Raw genomic sequence first — 15,259 nt, 5'->3', positions numbered from 1 at the left:
GTATGTTTTTACATTGCTCAATCTATTACAAGCATACATTTTAGGTACCTCACGATTCAATCTGATTTTGATTCAAGTCGAGATTCGATTCGAAAATGATTCCCGGTGCATCTCAGTTTCTCAGCACAAATCTCTGGAGAGTTAAGTTTGCTTGTATCCAGAAAATTAAATATAATAAGCAGGTCTAATACTATATGACTGCAGCTTTTGTTCTGTCTAAATGAAAAGCTGCATGCATGCAACCTGCCTTTGCGAATGCACTGCTGTTTAAAAGTCTGAAAGATAATTAATAATTTTATTCAGCAATTAAATCCTCAAAAAATAGATATAGAAAAATGTTTCTTGAGCACCAAATCAGAATGATTTCTGAAGGATCATGTGACACTGAAGACTGCTGAAAAATCAGCTTTCATTTCAGGAATCTTTCTTATTTATTTATTGTTTTACATAGTGTTTTATTTATTTATTGTTTTCAAAAACATAAATTCTAAATCTTGACTCTAAACTACTTTTGAACAGTAGTGTAAATTTACTTCCTTCAAATATACTTAGCACAATGCATTTTTTTCTGCCATGTGCTTTTCAATGAGATCTGTATTTTAGATTTATGAATAAAAATTAAAAAATTAAGACAAAATTTTATTTTATGAATGTCCCTTGATCGATTCATAATTATTTAATTAGTACATAATTTATTTAATTATAATTATTTAGAATCTCAGTGCATCAGAGAATTCTCTCAGTTCTGGTAAACATGCACCTGGTTTCTTCTAATATTAAATTAGCTGACATGCTTCAAAAAAATAAATAAATCAATCAATCACACCAACAAAAATTGTTTTGTTGGGATATTCTTGCGTACAGCTCATGCACAGACCCGTAAACAAAAGCACCTATTTTCTGACACTTACTTAACACCTCTCACTGAGCATACATGTATGTGTGTGTGTTTGGTTACAAAACCCTGGGGGGATCGGAGGTGAAATGTAGACGCTTTGGGCATGAGTGCAATTCTGTACTCTTTGCCACATCTACTGCGCAGTGTAAGGAGAGAAGCAAACATTCAGAGAAAAAAAAAAAAGAAACAAGAGAAAAAGCCCTCCACCAGGCTGGACTGAAAAATCAAAGGAGGCATCAGACACAAAACCGGAGTCTTGTGAAGGCCTTAATTGCCAGAGGAATAACACTGACTGAAATGTTATTACAAGCCTGGTGTTGATTTAAGACCCCGGTTATTATGGGCCAGCCTGGGTGGAGGTCTGTGTCTCTGACCCCCCCGGTGCTTTCATATAATGTCACCATGCATTTAAACTGAAAGAACCATGAGACCTTGGTCCTTCCTTATTCTTCTGCACTAAATGAGAGGGGACCATCAATTTGCCACCCCTGTCATGAGACTAACCGCCGTGCCACCATCGCCATGCCAACAGATGCTGATTATGACATCACACAAATAGCGCTGACACCGATGGGACCAGTGTCCCAATACGTAAAAGAAGCCAAAGAGAGGTTGCTTTGTCCAAATGCATCCATTTTTTCACAAGTTTGTCATGTCAATGGCCACTTAACTTTCTTAAATGTGCAGTGCATTTGCACTGAATGCTGTTTACTTTATCTTGTTAACCTGCTATGATTGGTCAAGTTGCCTCACAGCATAAAGAATGGCTGAATGCAAATAACACAGTTCGACAGCACTGAAAATAAAAAAAAATGCATAATAATTATAAAATAATTAACAAAATGTCTCAAACAGTTGTAGCCAGGGGCAAAAGAACAGTCTGAAAAACACCTTATCTGTCTGGCTCATGAATATTAATTACCTCATGTAATATTTGTTGAGTAGTAAATGTGTAATAGGCATTTTTGGATCATGGTTGTTTTGTCTGGAATTCTTCATATCAATGCAGTTTGTTTGGGTATAAAGGAATTCTTAAAGGTGCAGTGCGTAAATTTTCTAAATTATGCTGCAGGCTAAATCCTGAAAAACAATTAGGATTTTAGCACTTCCGGTTCCAAACATCCTGAAGTCAATGGGTTTTCGGTTAAATGCCTGAAATAAGGTTTGTGGTTAACATAAGCTCAATATATAATACCCCCTTGTGTGTTTTTTTTTTTAGTTTTACTTGTCTTTAAAAAGTTGCTAACAAGTGGCTAAATGGGACTACAGAGGTTTTCTGGGATGATAAATGTCATCACGCCGAACATCTACTCACTAGTCTGCTTTTACAGGAGCTATTCTAACTCAGACTATCAGGGAAAATGTTGTCTCAAAGACTGAAAGAGTTGTCAGAAGCCTAATGGTGATGACGCTGAAGTCATGTGACCATAGTGTTGTTCATTTATAGCCTATATTTAGCTTTTTACTTTTGACGATTGTATGTAGGCTTTAAAATTCATAAAGGTTGTGTTCTTTTGTAAAGATTACCATGATGAAACAATATTTTGTTGGTCACAGAGTTTATTTTCTGCAATAATCCAAAAACCAATGGAAAAATCTTGCATTATGCTTACTTCTGGGTTGGCCTACAAATATGTAATCAATGCAGCATGTGGTCCCCTTTATATTAGGTGGCCTACTATGTACTTACATCAAAAATAAGTACAATGTACTTATTGTGTTCATTTTGTACTGCAAAACACTTTTGCCACTATTGAGTTGGGATATGGGTAAGATTAGAGACAGGTTTGGTGGTATGGGTAGGTTTAAGGGTGAGTTAATGTGTAAGAGATGGGTCAACAGTGTAATTATATACAGAAATTAATTACATATGTAATTACATGCAAGCATGTCCACAATAAGTGTATTGTATCAAATGATTAATTTAAATGTAAGCACATAGTAGTTAAGGCCACCTAATATAAAGTGGGACCCAGCATTTTATTGTAAAACAATAAGTAAGTGTATTCCCAAGAAAAGTGTAAAATCAACAACATTGATTTACCCAAAAGTTTGAGTTAGGGGAAGGACTACCTGACTTTCTGACCCATAGCAGACAGGGAAACCTGTTTGGAAACAATCTTTAGTTTTGCAAATTTGTCTAATGGCACATTTTACCGTTCTACGTAAGTCTACAGGTTTTTTGTTTGTTTTGTTTTTATTTTTTTTATGCCTTCTCTTAAACCCCTTAGGTTCCCACTGAACTTAATCCCCACAGAAAGAGTATACAGACCGGGAAAAGTGGTAGTTTGGCTTACGGAACGGAAATGGTTGAACAGAGAAGAGAGATAGATGGAGCAAAATAAGGATAAGAGGAAGGGGTAAAAGAGAATAGAGGGAGGGGTCTTGCAGTACAGGAGCGGTGTGACGGCGGTGACACTCTGCAAATCGTGTTAGACAGGGCAGGGCCCGGCTGAGCTGCAGCAGTGTGACATGGGCTGATGCACCATGCCTGCCTGCGTTACTCTCGCCAGCGTGGCTGCATCTGTGCACTCTTTACCACAATGCATCCAGCAGCCAATCACTTCTTCCACTCTAATTAACAGCCATGTAAATCCACACCCAGGCCAGCCGAGCCCGCTCCGACAGCATGCACAAGAGGGGTGTGGGAGAGGTCGAGGAATGGGGGCAGGGTGCCGTCCCAACAAAAACGGCATCTAACCCGAACCTGCGATCGTATCGGTGCGAGACCTCGACCCTACGGCCCCCCGCCTCTTCCCGTTCTCCTTCCTTTGGAAGAGTCTCTCACATTCAGTGTGCCACCAGCTCCAGCCTTCAGCTCCCATCATGCTCATAGCTCCGGAGAAGGTCAGTGGGGTGGCGTCTGATTGGCCGAGATTCAGATATCCATGGCATATGGGAAGCGTGACACACCTGAAGTGACAGGGCACGTCCTCTCAGCAGACACTGGGGCAGGAGGGATAAACAGATGAATGCATAAAAAGAGAGATGAACAGAACACACCCATCAGCCCCAATTGCACGTCACCCACTGTTGGGCGGAAACACAGCTGGCCAAGTCATGGTAAGTTGAAGAAACGTTGTCTCAACGCATCTTACCACACCTTCACTCCTCACACAGAACTTATGTGCCACATGTCAACTCTCTGGAGGCTTAAGCCCCTCTGAATGTGTCGGTGTGTGTGTGTGTGTGTGTGTGTGTGTGTGTGTGTGTGTGTGTGTGTGTGTGTGCCAGAGGAGAGGGGTGAGGGAGGAGAACAGAAAACACTTTTGAACAGATGCTTGAGAAAGCCAATTTGTTTCATATTTAAACTAAGATTTCCACTACCATTTAGAAGTTTTGGGTCATTACGATTATTTTTTTTAAGAAATTAATACTTTCTTTAAGGATATATATAATGTTTTATGATGAATTTTCTATTCATCAAAGAATCATGCAGAAAAAGTAGCAAAATAAGCAGCAACATTAATAAACTCTTTTGATAATATTTTAAAAAGTTTCTTAACTTTTAAAATATGTAAAAATAGACAATAGTTATTTTAAATCATAATAAATGTTGATAATATTAATGTTTTTCTGTATCTTAATTAAATATATTTTTAAATTTGATTTAAAAAACTACAGCCTTGGTGAGCATGAGAGACGTCTTTAAAAAAATTACTCAAAGTTTTGTATGGTAGTGAATATATACAGGGATGTGTATACAGGCAAATATACACTTTTTTATTATCAGCACAATAATTTGAGTGAAATGTTGAAAAGTGTGAAGCGTCACTTCACAAATGCAAAATCAAATGCTTAGTATCACAAATTTGCTTACATTTATTTAGTATACTAAAAATATTTTATATTTATACAGGTTTAAATGGAACTTTAAAAAGAAAAAGGAAAATAAATTAAATTGATTGCATCTCCTAAATGACTAAATGCAAATGTAATAAAAAAATTTTTAAATCACAGCTTTTTGTGATGATCTGGTCCAACAAGTGCTAATCATCCATGTAAACGCTTTCAATAATGTTTAAAAGCATTCAGGATTCCCCACTTTATGAGGATTTTTGAGAGAATATGGAAAATGACAGTAATAAAGAATGAGTGGCTATGTACAAACCTTTGACTGGTAGCATATAAACACTGCAGCTAATGTGAAATTTACTGTGAGACTTCTGGGATACAGCACATAGTGTAAACAGTGTTTTCAATAACCATAGACAATGTAACAAATGCCCCAATGTGCTGAAATGCTTTGACACATTCAGTCTATGGCCATTCAGACCATGAAGCTGATGTCTTGTTTGTTGTAATGAGGTCTTGAATCCCATGGCAACTGATTTGTACACACCGTAGTTATTTCCGTAACTATGAATCATAACTTGCACTTGTACAGTCCTCCGTGCTTCAAACCATGAACTTCTTTCTTTCATACCTTTTCATGGACAGATTTGAAACTAAGGGATAGCATTACTCATAAAATCAGTCATTTTAGACCTCTTACTGGTTTACGGGCTCATCACTGAGCCAACGTTACCTGCAGTTTTTGAATGTGTGCTAAAATCAATATCAAGCATATTGTAAGTCCAACATCAAACTTATAAAGAGAGTGGAGTAAGTTGGGTCATATATTGTGCACATACTGTCTAAAAAAATTTTTAAAAAGGTTCAACATAGCTTCTAATATTGATTAACACTTTTTTTTTTTTTTTTTAAAGCTAAAAGCTTTTTTGAATGCTAAATTAGTTTTAATATCAAAGAAAGTTTATCCAGGTCTAAAAATATATGTCTCGTTATCATACATAAATGTGTACATGCATTCAAATATTCTGAATATTAAACTTTTCCTGATTATTTATGAAAATGCAAAATATTTGGAGCAAAATATGGCTTTAGAATGGTTTTTCGCCCTTGTTTGTGTTCATATTTTTGTTTAGGATGTAAATTGTTCACATATTTCCTAATGAGCCATTTTACCCCCTGACATGACGCAGCTTACTCTAAACCCTAGGGAGCTTTTGATCACATTTCTACAGTTTTTGAAAGAATTTTCAGACAAGTTCAGGAAAACTTGGCACGGTTTACCCCACTCTCCCCTATTACGAACAAAAAAAGACAGCACCCGGGCAGAAAGTGTGAAGTTAAATGCGAAGAGGAAGCCACAGTCATGCAGAATGACAGCACCAGCCCTTGCAGTGGAAAACCTGTTCCTGCGCTTTAGATCAAACCAAATCCATCATTTTTCCACGAGAAGAGCGCACAGCATCCGCTCACCCCCCTGCTATGACACACCAGCCACCAGGCAGCTCTATCAGTCCCTGATGTGGACAGACAGCCACAGAAAAAGGCCCTGAAAACACCCCTAGCACACTGTCACTTCTCCCAGCCTCATCTGTTCAACTAGAGCGATATGACGCCTTCTGTCCCTCTGTCTGCTCTTCTTCTCTGCTTGTTGTTTTCTCTTTTTCCTTTTCCCTTCACTCAGGCTTCTGGGGTCAACTAGTCCTGCTTTTGCTTCAGGTTTTATTGTATTGATCGAGCCGCCAGTGAACAATGACTGAAGTCAGTGGAGTGTAACTATGTTGGTCTAAAAGATGATGCTTTAATGTTTAAAGTGTTCTTGTCATTCAAAGACATTTAGGTCATTCTACAAAACAGATGCCATTTGAGTCCCTCATTTGCATATGCGAATTTAACAAAGAATAGCTTACAGTATGTCAACTACTGCTGTGTGTGAATAAAGACATTTAAACACACGCGCACACACACAACAAAAACCCTTTCTTTATCGATACTTATTTGTTGTTTTCTCTGATCTTGCTCTATTAGCAACATTTCAAAAAAATGATATATAGAAAATATAAATAAAACAGAATATAGCAATTATATTAATCAAATATTATATTATTATATAATATTTTAATTAATTATAAATGCATGCATACATGTACGACGTTATATATAACATTGAAAAAAACAAATTTTTCTGTTATTTATTTAAGCTTTTCTGTTTTTCTGTATTTTAATAAATAATATATAGAAAATATAAATTAAACAGAATATATATCTAATTTTAATATATGTTAAATTATCAATTAACTTGCACTATAAAATCGATTATGAAATTAATGAATGTTGTTTGTAAAATTATATTATATTAATATATTTATATTAATACGTTGTATTTATATTTAGATAAATATTTAAATATTAAAAGCTTAATGGTAACCCTTACAGAACCATGTATTTAAAAATAAACAGCTTGGAATTAAACCATAAAACTGTCAACTATGATAATTATATCCCAAAATATTTAAAAATGAATTCATTTATCTTTATGTGTGTCACAATGCATTTGCACTGCAGCAAAATCAGTCTAAAATAATGTACAGAAATCTACTTTAAAAATCAATTGATCTATTCTAAACTAAAAAAGCAGTTTCAACGAAAGCCCCATTTTTGAATGTGTTTTGTGATATGTAATTTATTTTTTTGGCAGTTGAAGCACTCATGTAAAACAACACAAAACAAAACATTAGGTTTCAACATACAAATGCTAGTTTTAAAACCCCACAGAGCAAAGTACAGGTGAATACAAAAAAAAAAAAATGTTTTAAGCAAATTGTCACATTATATAAAGTGAGTGTAAAAATGTTGTGCAGCCTGCAACCAAAACAGATTCATCACTGACGGCATGAAAAAATACTCTCTTCAGCACATTTTGGGGCACATGGCATAAAGTGTGTTAAAACAGAGAACTACGCTTGGAAATGCTTGAAAGCGGTATTGGATCACTGGCTTCCATTATTACCGTGACTTGCAGAAGTGGCACAAGCAGCTGAAATAAGCTACTTCAATTCTTTCACAAACTCTCTCTCTTTTTCTTTAGCTTCAGAGGTAATAACATTGTTGGAGACAGATAGAGAAAACTAGGCTACAAAACTCTAAACGAAAGTGTAACAGCATTATCAAAGCACAATCCCACAAAAAAAATCTAAGCAAAGGGAGAGAAAAAAAAAACTGTCATGCGTCACCCGTAATCATTTTCAAACGGAACACAAAATTGTTCTCATCTTTTTCCCGAAGCTCTGAATGAACGTCACCTAAAACGCCGCAAAAATCACGAAGTGCAAAAAATAAAGGCCAATTATGAATAATTACGTCTTTTCATTTCCAGCGTGATGAAATAAGTTGATTGGTTTTCAGACAGGTCTGGTCTAGCTCAAAAGAGACAGCATGTCTGCAGCCATTTCGCAGGGCACACGACAGCACCGGATCCCTCGCAGTGACGGAATCGGAGCTGTCGGCCATAAATCACGTTACGGTCATATTGGGAAGAAATGACAATGTGGCGGGAAAAACAACCATTCGCCGTGACCCACATTAGAGATAAAATAAATAAAATCATGACTACCACTCAGCACATAGAAGTTGTTAGTGAACATTCTGTCTGCCATAAGACTGACAAAAACATAATGAAATCTTTGTAAAACAAAGCCTGATGTGATTATTTTTCTCCCGGATGTTTCTGAAATAGCAATGCAAAGGTATAATATGACAAATTAAACCAACCCGAACTGTTTTCTGGAGAAACGTGGGAGCTAAGACCTCGGCGATCAAAATTCACTCTTCAGGTTCACGTTTGCCGCAATCTCATACACTTGACAAAAGAAACCACACTTTTTTTTGTGCTGTCAGGTCGCTCATTATGGGTTATGACAGGGGCAACTGGTCCAGATTGGGCCGTTTGGACCTCAGAGAGTGTGTGTGTGGGTGTCTGGTTAAAGTCACAGCCATCTGGGAATAATCTCAGGTGTGCAATACAATGTGTTTGTGTCAAACAGTGAACCATTTTAATCACATAATGATAATGGATTTGATTAACAGAAGCCATTAGAACATGTGTAACATGTACATTTATTTGCATAATCTGGTGATTATCCTGCATCTTGTGTTATTAAATATGGGCATGTATTTCATAATACTGGCAGGAACGGGGACGTAAAAATGTAAAAAAGTGCATTTGCATTTAAGTGCAACTGCATTTCATTAAGGTATTCATCTCACGTAGCCAGACTATTGACAATGGAAAAAAGTGTGGTCCATATTACAGTTCATTCTGACCAACAATTGCTCATTTAAACAGAAAAACAAAAACGCTCATTATATCAAATTAGTATCTTGTAAACAAAAATTTATTTTCAGGACTGAAAAAAAGTGCACCTGTGTTCAACATCAGGGGTTGGGGGCATTAAAATGGGGTCCATGGGAAATTTCAATGTGTAAAAAAAAACTGATTAGATTAAAATAATAATATTTTCCATATAACATACACACAAATGAGTTCAAATGAACTTCATTTATTTAAAACAGATGTCTTTTTTTAACATTATTCCGGTAAATGTCTTTACTGTCACTTTTGATCAATTTAATGCAATCTTACTGAATGAAAGTATTAATTTAAATATCTATCTATCTATCTATCTATCTATCTATCTATCTATCTATCTATCTACCCTTGCTTTAGTACATTGACTACTTAATGCCAGCTATTAATAATTTTACACTTACTATTTTTACTCACACAGTATAAAGAGTCTTAAAATATATAGACTTTCAAGAAGGGGGTCCTTCACAAGGATATCATCATATTTGGGGGTTGTACGTATCAAAACTTTCAAAAATCCCCACGAAATATGAATCAAATGGTCAGTGGACTGTAAGTGGCTATACGGGTATAAGCGTAATGCACAGTATTTTTAAAGTGCTGAGTTGTCATGTTTTTTTTCCAGGCACTTTTTCAGTTACTTTGACTTTACTATAGAAACACTACAGTTCCTAAATATGGCCACAGTACTGCTACTGTAAACACACCAGACAACCCAGATTTGAATCTGTGAGTTCAGATCATCACTACAATTAATCAGCAGCACCGCAGCGTCGCTCAGCTCTCCGTGTTCAGTCTGTAAACACACTCCCTCACGCTCTCACGTGCGGCTTGTATTGTGATGACATAAACACACACGGTAGCCGGCCCAGCACCATCAAACAGCAGGGGAAAGAGCCACAGGACGCAGAGCAAAAAAAAGAAAGAAACAGGTCAAGCACCCCTCTCACGCTGGCAATCATAACAAGAGGCCTTCCACGGTCTCTCAGCTCCAGCCACGCAGCATCTGTCTGTCTCCGGCCGCCTCCCCGCAAATGTAGACGTTACAACTAAACTACAGTTCCAATTCACCTGCCTGTTTGATGCTCCGCTCTCACACATGACAACACATTGATTTTACTTCTGCCGCCGCGCCGACGTCCGCCTGAAGAAATCCATTAGGCCGACACTTCTCGTTTCCCGTGACTGACAGGGTGACAGGCCAATGCTTTCCACCCGTGTACGTTTGACGGACAGCTCGACACTTAAACAAGCCCTCAAGTTGCTATAATAGTTTAAAACACTTTCAATTACCTGAGTCAAACAAATTCAGCCGGCCAAGCGCTTGGCTGCATCTCTGCAGGCTCGCCAGTCCCGGAGCCATTCAGAACCTGAGTGCACAGATATAAAGGCGAGTGCAGGGCCGTACCCGCCAGCAGCAGCTATATTTACCACATAAAATGCGTATCATATACTGTGAAATGTTGTTTTATATTTTTATGCACTTCACAGTAGCATATATTCATCCTGTGTTGATTATTGTGAAGACTTTGATTTAGGATTGTTGTCGTACGCGTATTTGGCTCTGTATTATTCTTTAAAACAATCAAACCATCATACTTAAATGCAAAAGAGACTGCTTTTGCAGTCTAGGCCGGAGCGGGAGAGAGAGAATTGCTTACATTACACCAAAGCAGTGCAAAAATTAAGGTCAGAGACATAAACAGCTCATAATAGTAATGCCACCAAATAATGATGTGCTGCATAATTTAGCCAACAACAAACGATTCCTCTCAAGGAGGCACTTCATATTTTTCTGTTTTCTGTCATTTTATTCCTAAACAAAACTGTGAATGTCCTTAATGACCAAGGTCAACTCCCTGTAGGAATACCGGAGACAGGTTTTTAAGCTGGGTTGCTGGGCTTTCCTGTGTATTTTTATCTTGGCAGAATCGGTGAAAACGCAGCCTTGTCATAATCATTTAGCCAACAGCTAGCATACTAATAAAACCCTGCAAGGAAATGAATTAAAATAAGTACTTGATTAAGGGGACGTGCGTAGCTGAGGGTTTTTATATTTGGATGTGCGAATATTCATGGCTTTGATGGCCGTCCTCTATTTTTTTGACAAAAAGGGTCACCGTCGACTGTCTAAACTGTCTTAATGTTGTGTACAATATTTAACAATTTTATTGTTTTTACTATATTTTTGACCAACCACAAACTTTTTTTTTTTTTACTTTTTAGTGTATAAATAAATATAAATGTTTGTAATTAATTTACCACATGGGAGCAGAAGGTGGTATTTTATTGTGCCTGCACAGATTTTTAATAGTGCATTAACAAAGTTTGCTTCTGATATTCAGGAAATAAGTACTTGATTAAGGTTATGTGTGTAACTGGCGATACAAAGATTTTTGTATTTGGATGTGCAAATATTCATGGCTGCGAAGGTCGTACTCTATTTCTTTGACAAAAAGTGTAACCGTCAACTGTCTTAATGTTGTGTATTTTTTTTTTTACAAAATTGAACAATATTTAGTTTTTACTGTATTTTTTAACAAATAAATGCAGCCTTGATGAGTATAACAGACTTCGTCCAAAAACATTACTAAAATTATACCAACCCCAAACTTTTGAATGATAGTGTGTATATATATATATATATATATATATATATATATATATATATATATATATATATATATAAACATATTTGTTAGTAATAGATTTACTACAAGGGAGCAGGAGGTGGTGATATTTCATTGTGCCCGGACAGATTTTTAATAGTGAATAAGTAAAGTTTGCTTATGGTATTTAGGAAAGGAATTAAAATAAATACTCGATTACTGAAAGTTTTAATATCTGGATGTGTGAATATTCACAGCCATCCTCTATTTCTTTGACAAAAAGGGTCACTGTCAACTGTCATAATGTTACGTATTTGTTTTATTTCAGACGTTCTCTCAAAAATAGATTTAAATACAAAAAAGGTAAAGAAAACAAACGAACGGTGTAATGGAACGTGAATAATTTCCACAAAAACTTTCTGAGAAACTGCACTCGCAGTCTAGTACAAAGTGCAAAAAATGTGTTTTTCTTGAACGAAACCATTAGTTGATGCCATCTACACAATTATACGGCAAATATATTTGCGCTGGACCTAAACAAACTGAATTCCGGCGCATTTTCCCAAAAAGATCAAACTAAACTGAAAATGTTCCCTGTGTGACTTGCAAACTCTCTCTCTCTGAACATCTACATCCCTTCATTTAAAAAAAAAAAGGGAAGAAAAAAAAGAGCGATAGCTCGAGGGAAATGAAGCAGTGAATGTTATAGTGTGCTATGGGCCCTGATGGCCTCAGTAAATGACATGGGCTGCTCAGTGGTGTGTGTTCTCCTCTCCCATCCCTGATGTAATGACCCGTCCACACTAATGCCTCCACAGGGCACTATGAGTACCTCCATCCCCCACCTGCACCTCTATAACTACCCCCACCTACTGTGTGCAGGAGCGGCTCCCACCGTCTCTACCGCTGGATGATTTCATTACCAGCAACTTTGCAATTCAGTGCTGAGTGTTTCTCCATAAATTCAAATTATCCCCATTCAAATTATTTGGGGAAAGTTACACTTTTGAATGCAAATATTCAGCTTTATGTTCCCCTTGTCCTCAGGTAAGTGGCATAATGATTTATATACTGTTTCCCAAAAAAACAAGTAACAAGAACGGACATTTCAGATTGGTAACAAAAAGCGTATTTCAATAAGTGCAGTATTTGATTCCGTTACGTCCTGTTAATTTAATATATGTGAATGTTGGTGCACTACAACAAGAACAACAAGAACTTTTAAAATACAGCTGCCTGGTCTCTCAAGGTTTTCTAGCCTCTTATTAATATTCATTTACTTTTATTTTTAGTTTACAACCTAAGCGCACAAAATAGGTTTGGGGATCAAAAACCAAATCAGAATCAGATGCCAGTGTAACATTGGCACATATTTTTTCCCACTTTTAAGAGTTTCTCCACCAATAGCTGTCACCCTGGCCCCCCAGAAATATTAGACGCCAATTATCAAAACGGTGATGTCACACTCTCTTTTATCCTTGACGTTTTCAAGCCGAGGAAAAAGGAATAAATGAGTGCAGGGGACGTGAAGGAGGGCCAAGGGTTGTAAAAACCAGGGGAAAACATCTTCCAGAGTCCATTTTTCTCACACTCTTTCCCGTCAGCTTGCGTGGTACTGTAGCGAAACACTGCGCAGATATACAATTATCATTTCATTTTATTATATGATTGCGAACATTTTGAAATTTGGGAAGGAAGAGCACTGACAGGTGTAGAGAAATAGAACAGATACGTTCTCTCACGCATAAGCTTCTTCTCTCATACACAAACACACACTTTAACTCAGACATCTAAAGGAAGACACCATAAACGAATAAATGTTCTAAAAAATTATTTTCTTAAAATGATAACATATTAATAATTAATCCTTAATTATATATTCAATATATGCATATATAATATCACTTAAAATTACTCTTGTTCAATAGTGAGTCAATCAGTAACTGCCTAATTGATTCAGTTCAGAAAGGTATTCTTTTTGAATGATTCATTAAAAGAACCAGCTCAAAAGAGTCAATTGCTTCTGGAATCAGAATTCACTGGTTGTGCCGCATGTTTCTGATTCACTTAAAAGACCCAGCTCTAAGAGTCATTCGTTAATGAATTATACTAGACTGGACATGTTATATAATATGTTGTTTTTGCATGCTGCCTGTGAAGACACTACTATAAACCTAAAGCCCACCCATAGAGGAAAACATTTTTTTAAATAAATATATATAGACTATAAAAAAGTTAGTCTGTGACAGTAACGATGTTAATATTAAAAAGATTTCAAATTAAATTTTTCCGTTTAAATCCTGAAAAAATTATTAAGCAGCACTGTTTTTAACAGTGATAATAAAACATGTTTCTTGAGCAGCAAATCAGCATATTAGGATGATTTCTGAAGGATCATGTGACACTGAAAACTGGAGTAATGACCGCTGAAAATTCAGCTTTGCCACCACAGAAGTAAATTACATTTTAAAGTATATTGAAGTATAGTTATTTTAATATTTCACAATATTACTGTTTTTAATGATTTTTTTATCAGATAAATGCAGCCAATACACACACACACACACACACACACACTTTAGTTACAGTTTTATATATATGAAAACAATAACCAAGCACGTACTCACAAACATACATGATAAGGGAGCTAAAGATGGTTATATTTTGTTGTGCCTGGACAGATTTTTGAGTTTTTTAGAATTCATAAAGTTTGCTTTTGATATGGTGAGGGGGAAAAAAGGCACAAAGTATTGATAATCGAGATAATTACAGCTCCAGTGATAAACAGAGAAGTACTTTAACAAGATTCGCTGGTCTCCAATTGTCATCAGTATGCACAGTGATAGTGTCATTCTCTTCTCGGCTTGGTCAATATTGCGGGCGCCACACACACACACACACTCAGGGCAAGGTAGAGTAATGTGACTCGCTCACTCCAAGACCGTGTGGGTCACATCCTACAACAACATTGATTTTCCTGATGAGGATCTCGTCTCTGTTTAACCCGACCATGTCAACTCGCCCCTGAACATATCCACACCACCACTGCCATTGATTCCTGCTCCCTGACTCCTCGGCGTTTAGGAGTTACATTTTGTTTGGGTGGGCCTTTTACATTTGGACGTCTCTCACATGCTGGCTTGAAGCACGTCACCGCTGGCCAAATCACTTGTCTGGGACTGTCGGATGAATTTCCAAATTCATCTCTCGAGAGATTTTAATACATTTCCCTGCTTGTTAAATCACACATATTATTTATGCTTTGAGCCAAGTGTGCGTTCGGAAAATGAAAATCAAATTAACTAATGTAAATTCTCATATCAAACATCAATCAATGAGCATTCACTCGTGAGAGGATTTATTATTCAGCTAAATTAAATATGTTTTATGTGGTGTGATGACATTGAGAAATGTAAAATGTATAAAACTGAAAAATTGCATTAAGGAAACTATCCCTGCAGAATCACAGCCGGCCGTCCCCTCGAGTCCAGATTTGTGACAGAATCCAGATAAAAACTGCACCCTCTGCTGTTGTGTACGTTGCAACTTCACTCTATTCTCCAACAATAAAAATGAAGATTAAAGATTTAATTA

The 15,259-nt window shown here is 36.6% G+C and overlaps 1 long non-coding RNA gene across 3 annotated transcripts in view; it reads right to left on the bottom strand.

Moving 5' to 3' along the window:
• LOC131526362 (uncharacterized) overlaps positions 1 to 15,259 on the bottom strand; it is a 142,923-nt gene that overhangs the window by 115,154 nt on the left and 12,510 nt on the right. The window lies entirely within an intron of this gene.

The sequence above is a fragment of the Onychostoma macrolepis genome, chromosome 19 (genome assembly GCF_012432095.1).
Source record: "Onychostoma macrolepis isolate SWU-2019 chromosome 19, ASM1243209v1, whole genome shotgun sequence".
NCBI classification, from domain to species: Eukaryota; Metazoa; Chordata; class Actinopteri; order Cypriniformes; family Cyprinidae; genus Onychostoma; species Onychostoma macrolepis.
This window is presented reverse-complemented; position numbering and strand designations above follow the sequence as displayed.